The sequence below is a fragment of the Lolium rigidum genome, chromosome 3 (assembly GCF_022539505.1).
Source record: "Lolium rigidum isolate FL_2022 chromosome 3, APGP_CSIRO_Lrig_0.1, whole genome shotgun sequence".
Lineage (NCBI taxonomy): Eukaryota > Viridiplantae > Streptophyta > Magnoliopsida > Poales > Poaceae > Lolium > Lolium rigidum.
In genome coordinates, this window is record NC_061510.1 from 279,584,749 (window position 1) to 279,603,222 (window position 18,474).

Below are 18,474 nucleotides of genomic sequence, written 5' to 3' on the forward strand. Positions count from 1 at the left end.
TAGATAACAGTAATATTATACATGTAAATTGAAATTATCGTGACACGGGAGGAATATACATCTTTAATAAAAAAAAAAACTCTACAACTAACAATCATAGCGAGAATGTAAAAAAAGGCAACCTTAAACTCACACGTGAGAGAAGTTATATAATTGACATATGATAAATATGAAACTTCCGTCAGGAATAGCTGCAACTAACATTCTGGGAATGCAAACAATGCTTGAGATGCATATTACTTCCCTCTTATGTAAATCGTAGTTAAACTTATGAGACATAACAAGGGAATGGAGCCATCTAGATTGGCCAGTAGTCGCTTGTATATACTAAAAAGCTGTAATTGGACACCGCATGTTACACAGGTACCTCTTTATAAGGCAAAGTCGATATGGTGTTGTGTGGGGGATTCAAACGACATAATCATCATGTATCTATACATAATGAGTCTTTCTAACAGTTTGATGTTAGAGAAACTCTAAATACATACAGACCTATAGTCATCCTACCATGGAAAAGTAACTTACAAAATCTGCAACTGCACACATAGAGAATATTACGTTCACATAATATGTCATTTTAACAAATTGTGAAGTCTCAGTTGATTTCTCTATAAGAAAAAGAAAAAAGGACTAAGTGGATCCACAATATAATTCTATGAAATTAGAATAGAATTTATGAAAATGGTGAACCCCAAATAAACTACAAAGCCTAACAAAATTCAAATTGAAAGATGCATCATATCAATAAATAGTTACCACACAAAAATTGTGCAGCTTCAATACATAAATTATTTATTTATTTTTCCATGCTTAACAAAGTAATTTTTTGTTCGATATATAGTTGACTACTTAAAAGTACCATGTTCAGAAGAAAACATGGAGGATATATTTACAATGTTGACATTGGTTTGTTTAGGTTGTATTGTTCAGTTTATTGAAATTAGAACTCACGGGAAGTGACAATTATGAAAAGTTCAACACCAAATAAAATCAACTCTATCTTGGTTTTATTACGTGGAAAAGAAGTGGGTGTCATGGAATTGTTTTGGTGATCCCAATTTTAGAAACTAACATAATTATATAGTATTAGATGCAGCTTATAGAAAAATATAAATCCCATGCATCAAACAGCTCAAGAATCGACTGAGACTTTGCCTCTACTTTATCAAACCTAAAACTTACGACCCACAAACATGTTCATTTTTATATGAAATAATAGTTTTATAATATAATTTATTTGTCGTTAATTCTCAAACATGACCTATATGTCTAATTAACTAGTGATAAAGGCAATAAAGTGATGTTTACTCCTATAAAGAAACTGATAAATTCAACAATAATGTAATTATGTCTCACGTGATTATTTTAGATGTAACTACACAGTTAGATATGTGTGATAAACCATAACTTCCCCTAAATGTAACAACAAAGACCTTGAAGCTTACATGGGAAGAAATACTAATAACACATAAGACAAAGTTCTTTCATAGAAGTCATAATTACTTCTAAGATCTTGTTAATGTGTAAAGAAAACTTCATAATGCATTCTTGAGGTAATATTGCTTCCTATAAAGAGATATAATAGTCATACATCAAAAAAAGTAGTATTTATCCATCTACTGAAGCCATGTTAAGATACACCATCATTATCCATCTACAAAGAGATACAATTGTCATACATACATGAAACAAAGTAGTGTTTATCCATCTACTGAATCCATGTTAAGATACACCATCATTCAGTTAAATAACGCACAATCACCCGAGATACCCATAGTTCCGGTGACATGTATTTTTCTACTTGATGTACCCACAGTTAACTTTACAAAATTCAGATCGATCTATACTACATATATATCATCCACATAGCAAGTGGGATCAAGTCAGTATTCATATTCAACTTTACACATTGGAAATCTAATTCAGAATACCAAAATTCTTACAAGTAACAATTATATTAGATAATCTACCCCACGAGGAAATACCTTTGACTTCTGTAGTTATCCGTCCTTTCGCTCTCTGCCCTTGCGCTCTCCCTCCTTGCGCTCTCCTCCCTTGCGCTCTCCTCTTTGCCCTCTCCGTCCTTGCGCATGTAGTACTATATGGCGAACCTACAAGATGATTCGAACGGGGTCCTCAAACTATTGCGATGAAGACTGGTTGTCCCTACCGGTATTTAAAGGCCAAGAGACCATAGTGTATCATGATCTTTTGGCCTAATGCATTAATTTATCTCCAAATATAAATGACCCGCGTGGAAAATATGCTTTGGTTGCGCGGCACCGCCGAGATATGTATGAAGAGCAATAAATGCGTGTTTTTCAATTGATACCTCGGAAAGCGTATAAATAGAGTATATCATTTTAATATTGGCAAGAAATATTATGAATAGAGGTACTATTAACTTTTTGGCTGTGTATAATTCGGATATCAATGTATGCATTCATAATTTTATGGAAAAATATATAGTGTGCCCCACTGGTAGCGTAGCGTACCATACAAGGTGCTACGCCGAATCTTATCTAAGATTTCTATAATTTATGTGAAGTAGTCATCACATCCTAATAGATATTATTGCATTGATGGAAGATTGTATATTGGTGTATTTATTGACAACCATTTGTTGGGTATTGGGTGCTAGAAACTTCGTATATTCGGCAGAAAATATAAGTTGGATCTTGCTGGGCCATAAGACACCAAGAGAGAGATCAACACATAGGCCAAAAGCGCGTGGAGTGAGGGTAGCCCATCTCTATCAGTTGGAAAAGACATGTGATTATTGCACAACACTCCTGGGGGTATATTGGAAAAAAAAATATAACCAAGGGAGCAAAAGGCATTTTCAAACGAAGCAGCTTGATGTCTACGCACGCTTCTATTCCTGTAGACAGTGTTGGGCCTCCAAGAGCAGAGGTTTGTAGAACAGCAGCAAGTTTCCCTTAAGTGAATCACCCAAGGTTTATCGAACTCAGGGAGGAAGAGGTCAAAGATATCCCTCTCAAGCAACCCCGCAATCACGATACAAGAAGTCTCTTGTGTCCCCAACACACCTAATACACTTGTCGGATGTATAGGTGCACTAGTTCGGCGAAGAGATAGTAAAATGCAAGTGATATGGATGTATATGAGTGGTAATAACAATCTGAATAAAATATGGCAGCGAGTAAACATGCAACAGAACAGTAAATAAACGGTGATTCGATGCTTGGAAACAAGGCCTAGGGATCATACTTTCACTAGTGGACACTCTCAACATTGCAATCATAAAGGAATATAAATAAGCACTTCACTATGCGATTCTGAATTACTCTTTGGCAATATAACGAACACTAATTCATCATGTAGGCAAACCTTAAAGATGTATTCCCAAGTACTAATAAACACCCCACGCCGTCACTCGTGAGCATTCATAGGAGGTACTAACACACCACAATTTCATAGAGACATCCAACTCAAATCATAACTCAGTGAATAAGTATTTTGTGAAATATAGCCTAAGAGACCCACACGGTGCACACACTGCCACCTTTACATGTGTGGGACAAGGAGTCTCCGGAGATCACATAAGTAAAATCCACTTGAATAGAATAACGACATCTAGATTACAAAGCTCATCATATGGATCTCAATCATGTAAGGCAGCTCATGAGATCATTGTATTGAAGTACATGGGAGAGAGAGATGAATCACATAGCTATCGGTACAGCCCTTAGCCTCGGGGGAGAACTACTCCCTCCTCATCATAGGAGACAGCAGTGGCGATGAAGATGGCGGTGGTATCGATGGAGATGCCTTCCGGGGGCACTTCCCCGTCCCGGCGGCGTGCCGGAACAGAGACTTCTGTCCCCCGAATCTTGGCTTCGCGATGGCGGTGGCTCTGGAACTTTTCTCGTATCGTGGCTTATTCGTTTAGGGTTTTCGTGACGGAGTCCTTAAGTAGGCGGAAGGGCAGCCTCGGAGGGGCCCTGGTGGGGCCACACCATAGGGGGGCGTGCCCCACCCCTTGGCAGCGCCGCCCTGGCGTGTGGGGCCCCCCTGGCTCCCCTCTGGTCTCTCTCCGGTGTTCTGGAAGCTTAGTGCAAAGTTAAGATACTGGGCGTTGATTTCGTCCAATTCCGAGAATATTTCCTGTGTAAGATTTCTGAAACCAAAAACAGCAGAAAACAGGAACTGTCACTTCAGCATCTTGTCAATAGGTTAGTTCCGGAAAATGCATAATAATGACATAAAGTGTGTATAAAACATGTGAGTATCATCATAAAAGTAGCATGGAACGTAAGAAATTGTAGATACGTTTGAGACGTATCAAGCATCCCCAAGCTTAGTTCCTACTCGCCCTCGAGTAGGTAAACGATAACAAGGATAATTTCTGAAGTGACATGCTATCATAATCTTGATCAATACTATTGTAAAGCATATGAGATGAATGAAGTGATTCGAAGCAACGGTAAAGACAATGACTAAACAACTGATCATATAGCAAAGACTTTTCATGAATATTACTTTCAAGACAAGCATCAATAAGTCTTGCATAAGAGTTAACTCATAAAGCAATAAATTCAAAGTAAAGGCATTGAAGCAACACAAAGGAAGATATAAGTTTCAGCAGTTGCTTTCAACTTTCAACATGCATATCTCATGGATAATTGTCAACACAAAGTAATATAACAAGTGCAATAGGTAAACATGTAAGAATCAATGCACACAGTTCACACAAGTGTTTGCTTCTAAGATAAAAAGAAGTAGGTAAACTGACTCAATATAAAGTAAAAGAAAGGGCCCTTCGCAGAGGGAAGCATGGATTACTATTTTTGTGCTAGAGCTTTTATTTTGAAAACATAGAAAGAATTTTGTCAACGGTAGTAATAAATCATATGTGTTATGTATAAGACATCTTATAAGTTGCAAGCCTCATGCATAGATTACCAATAGTGCTCGCACCATGTCCTAATTAGCTTGGATTAACATGGATTATCATTGCATAGTATATGTTTCAACCAAGTGTCACAAAGGGGTACCTATATGCCGCCTGTACAAAGGTCTAAGGAGAAAGCTCGCATTGGATTTCTCGCTTTTGATTATTCTCAACTTAGACATCCATACCGGGACAACATAGACAACGAGTAATGGACTCCTCTTTAATGCATAAGCATTCAACAACAGATAAAATTCTCATAAGAGATTGAGGATTAATTGTCCAAACTGAAACTTCCACCATGACTCATGGCTTTAGTTAGCGGCCCAATGTTCTTCTCTAACAATATGCATACTCAAACCATTTGATCATGATAAATCACCCTTACTTCAAACAAGACGAACATGCATATAGCAACTCACATGATATTCAACAAATGTGTAATAGTTGGTGGCGTCTCCAGAAACATGGTTACCGCTCAACAAGCAACTTATAAGAAATAAGACACATAGCTACATATTCTTTACCACAATAGTTTTTAAGCTATTTTTCCCATGAGCCATATATTGCAAAGACAAAGAATGGAATTTTAAAGGTAGCACTCAAGCAATTTACTTTGGAATGGCAGAGAAATACCATGTAGTAGGTAGGTATGGTGGACACAAATGACATAGTTTTTGGCTCAAGGATTTGGATGCATGAGAAGTAATCCCTCTCAATACAAGGTTTAGGCTAGCAAGGTTGTTTGAAGCAAACTCAAGTATAAAACGGTGCAGCAAAACTTACATAAGCACATATTGCAAGCATTATAAGACTCTACACTGTCTTCCTTGTTGTTCAAACACCTCACCAGAAAATATCTAGACTCTAGAGAGACCAATCATGCAAACCAAATTTTAACAAGCTCTATGTAATTCTTCATTAATAGGTGCAAAGTACATGATGCAAGAGCTTAAACATGATCTATATGAGCACAACAATTGCCAAGTATCAAATTATTTAAGACATTATACCAATTACCACATGTAGCATTTTCCGTTTCCAACCATAATAATGATGAACGAAGCAGTTTCAACCTTCGCCGTGAACATTAAGAATAAATCTAAGAACACATGTGTTCATATGCAACAGCGGAGCGTGTCTCTCTCCCACACAATGAATGCTAGGATCCAATTTTATTCAAACAAAAACAAAAAAAAAGCAAACAGACGCTCCAAGTAAAGCACATAAGATGTGACGGAATAAAAATATAGTTTCACTAGAGGTGACCTGATAAGTTGTCGATGAAGAAGGGGATGTCTTGGGCATCCCCAAGCTTAGATGCTTGATTCTTCTTGAAATATGCAGGGATGAACCACGGGGGCATCCCCAAGCTTAGAGCTTTCACTCTCCTTGATCATATTGTATCATCCTCCTCTCTTGACCCCTGAAAACTTCCTCCACACCAAACTCGAAACAAGCTCATTAGAGGGTTAGTGCATAATCAAAAATTCACATGTTCAGAGGTGACACAATCATTTTTAACACTTCTGGACATTGCCCAAGCTACTGAAAGTTAATGGAACAAACAAATCCATCAAACATAGCAAAACAGGCAATGCGAAATAAAAGGCAGAATCTGTCAAAACAGAACAGTCCGTAAAGACGACTTTTTATAGGCACTGGACTTGCTCAGATGAAAAAGCTCAAATTGAATGAAAGTTGCGTACATATCTGAGGATCACGCACGTAAATTGGTAGATTTTTCTGAGTTACCTACAGAGAACCCTGCCCAAATTCGTGACAGCAAGAAATCATGTTACAACGCGAGTAATCCAAATCTATTATGAACCTTACTATCAAAGACTTTACTCGGCACAACAATGCAATAAAATAAAGATAAGGAGAGATTGCTAAAGTAGTAACAACTTCCAAGACTCAAATATAAAACAAAATTGCTGTAGTAAAATAAAAACATGGGTTATCTCCCAAGAAGTGCTTTCTTTATAGCCATTAAGATGGGCTCAGCAGTTTTAATGATGCACTCCCAAGAAATAAGAGTTGAAGAAAAAGAGAGCATCAAGAAGCAAATTCAAAACAATTTTAAGCCTAACCCACTTCCTATGAAATGGAATCTTGTAATAAACAAGTCATATAGGCATAATGCAACAAGCATAGGAAAACTAGACAAGCGCAACTTCAAGATTTTCAGCATATAGAGAGGTGTTTTAGTAACATGAAAACTTCTACAACCATATTTTCCTCTCTCATAATGATTTTCAGTAGCATCATGAACAAACTCAACAATATAACTATCAAATGAAACATTCTTATCATGAGTCTCATGCATAAAATTATTACTACTCCCAACATAAGCATAGTCATTCTTATTAATTGTAGTGGGAGCAAATTCAACAAAGTAGCTATCATCAAATATAGGAGGCATATTGTAATCATAATTAAATTTATCCTCCATAGTAGGCGGCACTCAGAAGACCACTATCATTATAATCATCATAAATAGGAGGCAAAGTATCATCAAAGAAAATTTTCTCCTCAATGCTTGGGGGACTAAAAATATCATGCTCATCAAAACCAGCTTCCCCAAGCTTAGAACTTTCTATATCATTATCAACAATGGTGTTCAAAGCGTTCATACTAATATTACTACTAGCATGCAAATAAGGTTCCATAGGTTTTTTAATTTTTGCATCAAACAATCCATGTCTTAACTTAGGAAATAGTTTAAAAAGCTCACAGTTGTTTTCCATTATGCCTTACTAGTGAAAAATAAAAACAAGAAACAAAAAGATGCAATTGCAGGATCTAAAGGAAATAGCTTCGAGCACTCACACACCGGCAACAATGCTAGGAAATAGCTTAGTAGTCGGAGGATGTGAATACCTTTTACCTTACCTCCCCGGCAACGGCGCCAGAAAATAGCTTGATGTCTACGCGCGCTTCTATTCATGTAGACAGTGTTAGGCCTCCAAGAGCAGAGGTTTGTAGAACAGCAGCAAGTTTCCCTTAAGTGAATCACCCAAGATTTATCGAACTCAGGGAGGTAGAGGTTAAAGATATCCCTCTCAAGCAACCCTGCAATTACGATACAAGAAGTCTCTTGTGTCCCCAACACACCTAATACACTTGTCAGATGTATAGGTGCACTAGTTCGGCGAAGAGATAGTAAAATACAAGTAATATGGATGTATATGAGCGGTAATAACAATCTGAAATAAATATGGAAGCAAGTAAACATGCAGTAGAACAGTAAGTAAACGGAGTTTCGATATTCGGAAACAAGGCCTAGGGATCATACTTTCACTAGTGGACACTCTCAACATTGATCACATAACTGAGTAAACAAATACTACTTTCTCTATACTCTCTTGTTGGATGACAAACACCATTCATTGTGTAGGGCTACAAGAGCTCCCTCAAGCCGGAGTTAACAAGCTCCACAACATTCGGTGTTCATATTTAAGTAACCTTAGAGTGCATAATACACCATTGCAATTATACCGAGTACTAACATAGCATGCACACGGTCACCGTCAGGCTATGAAAGGGGGAATAGATCGCATCAATACTATCATAGTAATAGTTAACTCTCCCTCCGTCCTTTCGCTCTCTGCCCTTGCGCTCTCCCTCCTTGCGCTATCCTCCCGTGCGCTCTCCTCTTTGCCCGCTCTGTCCTTGCGCATGTAGTACTATATGGCGAACCTACAAGATGATTCGAACGGGGTCCTCAAACTATTGCGATGCAGACTGGTTGTCCCTATTTAAAGGCCAAGAGACCATAGTGTATCATGATCTTTTGGCCTAATGCATTAATTTATCTCCAAATATAAATGACCCGCGTGGAAAATATGCTTTGGTTGCGCGGCACCGCCACGAGATATGTATGAAGAGCAATAAATGTGTGTTTTTCAATTGATACCTCGGAAAGCGTATAAATAGAGTATATCATTTTAATATTGGCAAGAAATATTATGAATAGAGGTACTATTAACTTTTTGGTTGTGTATAATTCGGATATCAATGTATGCATTTATCATTTTATGGAAAAATATATAGTGCGCCCCACTGGTAGCGTAGCGTACCATACAAGGTGCTACGCCGAATCTTATCTAAGATTTCTATAATTTCCGTGAAGTAGTCATCACATCCTAATAGATATTATTGCATTGATGGAAGATTGTATATTGGTGTATTTATTGACAACCATTTGTTGGGTATTGGGTGCTAGAAACTTCGTATATTCGGCGTGAAAATATAAGTTGGATCTTGTCGGGCCATAAGACACCAAGAGAGAGATCAACACATAGGCCAAAAGCGCGTGGAGTGAGGGTAGCCCATCTCTATTAGTTGGAAAAGACATGTGATTATTGCACAACACTCCTGGGGGTATATTGAAAAAAAAATAACCAAGGGAGCAAAAGGCGTTTTCAAACGAAGCAGCTTGATATCTACGCACGCTTCTATTCCTGTAGACAGTGTTGGGCCTCCAAGAGCAGAGGTTTGTAGAACAGCAGCAAGTTTCCCTTAAGTGAATCACCCAAGGTTTATCGAACTCAGGGAGGAAGAGGTCAAAGATATCCCTCTCAAGCAACCCTCCAATCACGATACAAGAAGTCTCTTGTGTCCCCAACACACCTAATACACTTGTCAGATGTATAGGTGCACTAGTTCGGCGAAGAGATAGTAAAATGCAAGTGATATGGATGTATATGAGTGGTAATAACAATCTGAATAAAATATGGCAGCGAGTAAACATGCAACCGAACAGTAAATAAACGGTGATTCGATGCTTGGAAACATGGCCTAGGGATCATACTTTCACTAGTGGACACTCTCAACATTGCAATCATAAAGGAATATAAATAAGCACTTCACTATGCGATTCTGAATTACTCTTTGGCAAGATAACGAACACTAATTCATCATGTAGGCAAATCTTAAAGATGTATTCCCAAGTACTAATAAACACCCCACGCTGTCACTGTGAGGATTCATAGGAGGTACTAACACACCACAATTTCATAGAGACAGCCAACTCAAATCATAACTCAGTGAATAAGTATTCTGTGAAATATAGCCTAAGAGACCCACACGGTGCACACACTGTCACCTTTACACACGTGGGACAAGGAGTCTCCGGAGATCACATAAGTAAAATCCACTTGAATAGCATAACGACATCTAGATTACAAAGCTCATCATATGGATCTCAATCATGTAAGGCAGCTCATGAGATCATTGTATTGAAGTACATGGGAGAGAGAGATGAACCACATAGCTACCGGTACAGCCCTTAGCCTCGGGGGAGAACTACTCCCTCCTCATCATAGGAGACAGCAGCGGCGATGAAGATGGCGGTGGTGTCGATGGAGATGCCTTCCGGGGGCACTTCCCCGTCCCGGCGGCGTGCCGGAACAGAGACTTCTGTCCCCCCGAATCTTGGCTTCGCGATGGCGGCGGCTCTGGAACTTTTCTCGTATCGTGGCTTATTCGTTTAAGATTTTCGCGACGGAGTCCTTAAGTAGGCGGAAGGGCAGCCTTGGAGGGGCCCTGGTAGGGCCACACCATAGGGGGGCGCGCCCCACCCCTTGGCCGCGCCGCCCTGGCGTGTGGGGCCCCCTGGCTCCCCTCTGGTCTCTCTCCGGTGTTCTGGAAGCTTCTCGCAAAAATAAGATACTGGGTGTTGATTTCGTCCAATTCCGAGAATATTTCCTGTGTAAGATTTATGAAACCAAAAACAGCAGAAAACAGGAACTGGCACTTCGGCATCTTGTCAATAGGTTAGTTCCGGAAAATGCATAATAATGACATAAAGTGTGTATAAAATATGTGAGTATCATCATAAAAGTAGCATGGAACATAAGAAATTATAGATACGTTTGAGACGTATCACAGCTTAAAGAGCAAAGTATCTACCTTAGAGGTTTTGTGTGTTTGTTGACAACATGGGATTTTTTTTATCTTGTGCTAAGTGTGTCGGTACATCCGATGAAATGCACGACGGTTGGTGACCCCCAAAAAGTTAGGAGATTGAATTCTTTGTATGTAATCTTCGTTGGGTCCTAGAGAGTATAAGAGAGATGTGTTGCATGATATCTATGTTAGGACGTGATGTTCATATGAATGCGTATCTTTCACATATTATTATTTTTCGCTTCATATCTCATTGATGAATTGTTATTATCCACTACAATTTAAAAGAGAGAATAGTCAAGTGAACCCATGAACCCCGGTCCACTATTTATCATAAGAAACACCTTTATATTGCTTTTATCTTACTTTCTATTTGCTGCATTATTTTAATATGAAAACACTCAAATATTTACTTATCTTATTTGCATCTAGAACCCCAAAACAATCAACCCCTTTATTATTTTTTACTTAGTTACTTTATTTTATCTAGTTTTACTTGTTTTATTACTACTTGTGTTTTATTTACTTACGTGAAACCGTGTGCTTGAAACCTACACGGTGGAGTTGGGACATAAGGATTTATATTACTTTGCAAGATTGCTAGAAAAAGAGAGGGAGAGATACCTCTTTGTGCAGTTCCCCGAGAGTTCGATAAAACCCTCGAGTCACCCTTATGGAAAAAATTTCTTCTTGGACTACACACTTTGCACTTGGAGTCCCAACGTTTCAAGAGAATTTTGTTGGTACTGTGAAGCTCCATCAAGACATATTTTCTGGCGCCGTTTCCGGGGAACTGGAAGAGCATCTTACAGTTGCATCCACATCAAGTTGTGAGTACATCAACTCCAAAGGCATTAGCAAGAGATTTCTGGTGTTGCTTTATTCATCAACTTATTGCAAATATCTAAGCTTGGGGAGGTTGCACCACTGTGAGCCGTATTATCTCTTTTAGTTTTTGCGTTCTTATTTACTTGTCTTGTTTTTAGTATTTGCTTTCCAGTTCTTTTTCATAAAAATTCAAAAACACATAAAAATTAGTATCAACTGTGCATAAACAGCATAAAAAATTAAAAGAGGCAACACGGGGTTGCAGCCATATTGTAAACAGAAGGGGTTTTCGATACCACATTGATCCTAAGATTATGATCACTATCTACAATTCAAGATTTTGTAATGGGAATGCTACAGCAGCTGAAATTCATATTAAATTTTTTGATGAACTTTGTGCTAAAATCGAGACTTCCAATATAGACCCTGGAGTACTAAGATTTAAGTTGTTCCCACATACCTTGACTGGGGCAGCTACTCTATGGTATGAAAATGTGCCTACAAAAGATAAATATTGGTTTAATATGAGAGCTTCATTCCTAGAAAAGTTTGGTAGATGCACTATTGAAATTTCAAGCTCATGCATGAATTTAAGCAACTAGGAAAGGAGAGTGTCATTCAAGCTTGGAGAAGATTTAAAAAATTCACATGCAATTTAGAACATGGGCTAAGATATTGGATCCTATTGAATAGTTTTTACTTTGGCCTAAACTAGCATAGTAAGCGTCTTTTAGACAAAGAATTCGACATACGCTTCATCTTTAATAAACCTTATGATGCCTTAATATTGGATGGAATGTTGGTAGAAAATAATATATATAAGAGTATAAAAAATTCTGGAATTAAAAATATGTATGTCAAGGAAGAATATGAAATAGAGGAGAAAGAAGAAGAAGAAGAGGAAAATAATTCCATGGATGAAAAAGAAACACTTATGCTTGCTAGTGATAAACAAATTGAAGAAGTGAATTTTTTTAGTGAAGTAAGAGAACCACTATTAGATCTTGATAAATGTAGCTTGTATGAATTGATTGCTATTCTGGAGATAGGTTCATCAAGCTAGTTTTGGTTCTTATATTGCTAACTATGTCATTAAAGAAAAGATACAAAGATACAATAATGAGACTATGATACCACCTGAGCTTGGGGATGCTTGGATCCCTACGATTTTAATTTCTATTGACAATGAAGACACACCATGCTATTCTAGATTTAGGAACTAGTGTTTCTGTCATATCTAAAGTGCTATTTGAATTACTTAATCTAAAAAATATGGAAAAATGCTCTATTTATTTATTACTTGCTAATGATTCAACCAAAATGGCACTAGGAAGAGTTAATGGTGTAATGGTTGAATTCCATATGACATATGTGCATGTTGATTTTATTGTTATGGACATGGCTAACAATACGTCTAGTCCTATAATCCTTGGAAGACCTTTTTTTAGAACAACTGGAGCTATAATTGATTCTAAATAAGGGAATGCCAAATTCCATTTCCCACACAAGAAGTGTATGGAGCACTTTCCTAAGGAGGTAGCATCATTTAAGCTACCACATAATTTCCATACCACTTGAAACAAGTAAGTAAGCCTAGCTATATGGCTATAAAGAAAGCGCTTTACGGGAGGCAACCCGAGATGTTTCTATATTTGGTTTTTTGTTCTACATGATTTCTGTAGCATGTTAGTTTTATTTTAGTTTACTCTCTGGTTTTTAATAAAGTATCAAGTTTTTACCCATTTAGAAGTTGCAAACAAAATATGGAGTTGTTGTTTTTTGCGCTGCACTTTTTAGTGCACGATTTTTCTGATTTTCTTGGTAACTCCTAAAATCTTGATAACCTCACAGTAGTTATCCTCTATATGCACGTAGATTGGCTAAAATTACTGACGTGTCTAACTTGTATTAAAAATTCGGTTTTGCTGCAGCAAAAATTCTGGATAGGTTATGTCTTTCGATGTTAGATCCATTCCTTTGAGTATCAAAATGATTTTTGCTTGGAACTTCCCTTTAAATAAATTTCCCTAAAAAGTAGGGGATGGTCCATGAATTAATCTAACCATCAACTAAAAAAAAACATAACGGAAAAGTAGGAAAAACTCTTTGCTTTGGATCTAGTTATACTTTGCGAGTATATTGACAATTATCAAATAGTCGTTACTTCATATAGAACTGAAATCCTAATGACTATAATTACCTAAGTTTTAGAATGCCTTGTTTAAGAGACATGGAATACTATTCTGAACTTAATTAACTATTTTTATTTTCCCTTCTTTTTATCCACTCGTCTTATATAGGGGATAGGCTTCCATACCATATATCTATATATAGAGTATACTTTACTATATAAATAGATTTAAACAGAAAACCTTTCTATGTATTATATATTATTAAAACAAAGTATAAAATATATACGTTGATATGCTAGAATTATGAGAACATTATGTGCTCTCTGGTTCATGAAGATATAATTTTATTTATGATATAAATAGCAGCAAGCATGACTTCTTTGTACCACTAATGTCACCATATATAAAATAATGGGAAGAAAAGTTTGTGTTGATGTTTTTTTCATAGGGAATGGAGGAATGTCACACTGAGATTAATTCAAGTATGGTGAATATAATGATCTTGGGGATGCCCATGACACCCCACTGGACTCATTCTAAAACTCTTGGTTTGAGCACTTCTAAACTCTGTTTTTTGAGCAACATAAAATTTTCACAAAAACTTGAAGCGTCCTTGTTTTATTTGTGTCTAGTTTTGCTTTTAAAATGAACGGACCGTCATATTGAATGTTCATAATGCATATGAATGACCTGCTGGACCAAAATCTCTTATCTCTAAATGATCAAGGAAAATAAAGTTGCATGATTATAGAAGAAAAGGAGGAATGCCAATTAGGAAGCCGAAATTTATTTTATGTATGGTATTTCTAGTTTCACATGCTCTATTGAGTGATGATTTGCTATGTGCTTTATTCAGTGCTACTTCTCACTAGTATACATAGATGTTTAATTTTAAGTATCATTGTTTGATGATGAATGAATATCTCTATGGATAATCTTGCATGCTTTTAGACCTCTTGCTAGTCAAAAGAATTAAATTTTTACACAAGCATAGACTTGTTTTCAAGCTCAACTCAAACCCAATGTATATCATACATGCATATATAGCACTTGATATTCCAAGTATAATGTGTGCGTTATGCCTCCAACCTTTTCAAAATATCCTTTTTGTAATTTAAACCTCATGAGAAAGTAAGGTTTGGAAGGAAAATACAGCCATGCATGTTGTGGTTTTGACTAATTATGAGTAATCAGCTAGACCATAACCACGCTTACTGGGGAAGTCTTTCAACATTGCACCATTGGGGTATTGCACCCTGTGTTGATCATCATTTCTTTTCTGTTGTTGATGGTTATCTCTTGCCAAATAAGTATCTTTCACATGTTATTATTTTGCTCTTCATATCTCATTGATGAATTATTATTATCCAGTACAACTTAAAAGAGAGAATAGTCAAGTGAACCCATGAACCCCGGTCCATTTTTTTTCATAAGAAACACCTTTATATTGCTTTTATCTTACTGTCTATTTGCTGCATTATTTTAATCCGAAAATACCAAAATATTTACTTATCTTATTTGCATCCAAAACCCCAAAAACATTCAACCCCTTTATTGGTTTTTACTTAGTTACTTTATTTTATCTAGTTTTACTTGTTTTTATTGCTACTTGTGTTTTATTATTTACTTACGCGAAACCTTGTGCTTGCATGATTCCTAGAAGAAGATAGGGAGAGTGATGCATGTAAAATGCATACATGAACTTTGAACTTTATTGCAACATATTACCACATATTTGCATTTTATATAATGTTATTCCCATGTTTTATGATGTTTTAGGGGATTTTCTAAACAATCCCCTCTCCTCCAATTCTAATTCTGTTTGGCAGAAAACGCCTCTTTTTATTGTTTTTGACATTACATGAGCTACGGGACTCCAAAATGGGCAAGTGAATGGATCATAGCGAACAAAAGGGGGGGTGAATGGACGCTACGCAATTTTAAGTCTTTTTCAGTTTTTAGTGTGATGCGGAAGTAAAGGTGATAGCTTTGATGTTAGAGGTGATCCTAGTATGATCCTAGTCTAGTGCAACAAGCAAAGGAACCAAGCATGATAGTAAAGATAAGGAGCGGGACAACCGGAGGGCGCGGAGACGAGGCGAGATTTGTTTCCCGCAGTTTCTCCCACAAAAGGGAGTACGTCTGCGCTGAGGAGGTGCTAGCCTCACACAAGAGACTAGGCGGCCACACCACGAAGGAAGGCCTCACCTTCTTCCTCGAGAGAGCTCCACAAAGGGGCTCCCCCTTCTCTACTAAGGCACCGGTCGAGGCGGTGGTTCCTTCACAAGGTTGGGGCGAGCTCCACAACTAGGAGGCTTCCAACACCCTATGGGGCTAGCACAACTCCAAGCTAGCCTCCATAGGAGCACTTCCTCCAAGATCCCACAATAGGAACCCTAACAACAAGATCCACTAAGGACTAGATGGTATTGGTGAAATCTATCTTGGTAGAACTATAGATCGGGGCCTCCTCCACCACTCCACAAAGTTTGAGCAAGATTGATTGGGTAGGTGGGGAGATCCTCAAGAATTAAGCTCAGCAACAATGGAGGAGATAGAGAGAAGAGGGGAAGAAGGGGCCTTTTTATAGTACCCCTCAAATCCAACCGTTATGTGCAGTTCCCGCACGACCGGTACTACCGCTTGGGTAAGCGGTAGTACCGCTCTAGGTTCGAATGCGCTCCACACTTTTGCCACGTGGACTCAAAGCGGTAGTACCGCTGGCGGTACCGCTCACGGTACCGTAAGAGCATCTCCACCGGCGGCCCCCAAATTTTCGCCGACATGGGCGCCGGCACCTCCGTTTGGGGGGCGCTGGCACAGCATCCTCCATTTGGGGACGTTGTTCCCACACTGGCGCCTCCCAAGAGGCGGCCCCCAAGTTTTTCTTTTCATTTTACAATATTTTGAAACAACATATCAATCACATTTTATTCATAGAATCACACAAATAGAATTAAATTATTCATACAATCAATCAAACAAATAGTACTTAAATTATTCATACAACCCAACAAACAAATAGTACTTAAATTATTCGTACAACCCAACAAACAAATAGTACTTAAATTATTCATCCAGGCAAAGAAATAGAAATAAAAATCATGCATTGTTCGCTGCTCCTCTCCTCGCCCACAAATGCGCAGCTAGATCCGCCTTGAGTTGTGCATGGATACCTGCATCTCGAATTTCATTATGCATATGAAGAAAAGCAGCAAATTCTTGGGGCACATGCTCTACCTCAGCTAGTGTCCCTTGATAATCAAATGGATGATCATCCTGCACAGGTGCGTCGCGCTCGCTCTCAATGATCATGTTGTGGATGATCACACAAGCGTTCATCACCTCCCACATCCGTGCCTCAAACCAAGTGAGAGCAAGGTACCTGACGATGGCGAAACGCTGCTGAAGCACCTCAAAAGCACGCTCAACATTCTTGCGTGCTGCTTCCTGGCATGTTGCAAAATAGGCGTCCATCTCGTTTGATGGAGAGGGAATTGTCTTCACAAATGTAGCATACGTCGGGTAGATACCATCAGCTAGATAGTACCCCTTGTTGTATGTGTGCCCGTTTACCTCAAAGTTCACGGCAGGAGCTTCTCCCTTAGCTAGCCTCGCAAACACCGGAGAGCGATGCAACACGTTGATATCATTGTTTGTCCCAGCCATGCCAAAAATTGCATGCCAAATCCAAAGCTCCTGGTCTACCACCGTCTCAAGAATGACACTGCACTCACCAGTATGCCCCTTGTAGATCCCCTGCCAAGCAAAAGGGCAATTCTTCCAGACCCAATGCATACAGTCAATGCTTCTGACCATCCCAGGAAACCCTCTTGCTGCATTCTTCTGCAGGATCCAAGCTGTATCATCAGCTCTTGGTGCTCTCAAATAGTCTTTACCAAACACCACTATGACGGCTCGGTAGAACCTGTAGAGAGTCTCTGTGCATGTCGACTCTGCCATCTGTAGGTAGTCATTGGCTGTATCTAGAGGAGCTCCGTATGCAAGACAGCGCATTGCAGCAGTGCACTTCTGAATTTAGATGAAGCCCCACAAACCTGTGCAATCTTGCTTGGCCATGAAGTACGTGTCATACTCTCTGACACCGTGGACAATCTTCAAGAACTGGTCCTTGTTCATCCTAAACCGGCGCCGAAATTCCTTTGGCGAATGAGTCGCGTCATCGTTGAAGTAGTCGGTGTCAAGCAACATTGCGTCGGCTTCACGATGCCGGTTGATGTTCCTCCTCTTGCCTGGCTTTGAGCCGCTGCGCCGAGGCACGATGAAGAAAGGCTGGCGAACGCGCAGCATGTTCGTCAGAATCAGCTGCTGTTGTTGCCGCCGAACAGCCTGAGCGTTCTGCTCCTCCGTGAACAGCTGCACCATCATCTCGTCGGCGCTATCCATCGCGGCAATCAGACGAACACCTTGCGGGCGGGGCGATACTATCGTGGTGGCGGCGAGCTCTGTTCCAAACGAAACAGCGGCCGCCGGTCGAGGGAGTGGCGGCCGTATCGATGGACGGCGGTTCCTAGACAGTCGGCGGTGTCTATTGCAAGCAGGGTGGGCGCGGCGGCGACGGCAACGGTGGCGATCTAGAGGGGTGGGAGTCGACTCGGGCGTGTGTAGGAGGTCGGAAAACGGTGTGTCTGGCTGCCAGGCGGAGCCCACACTCGTTTTCAGACG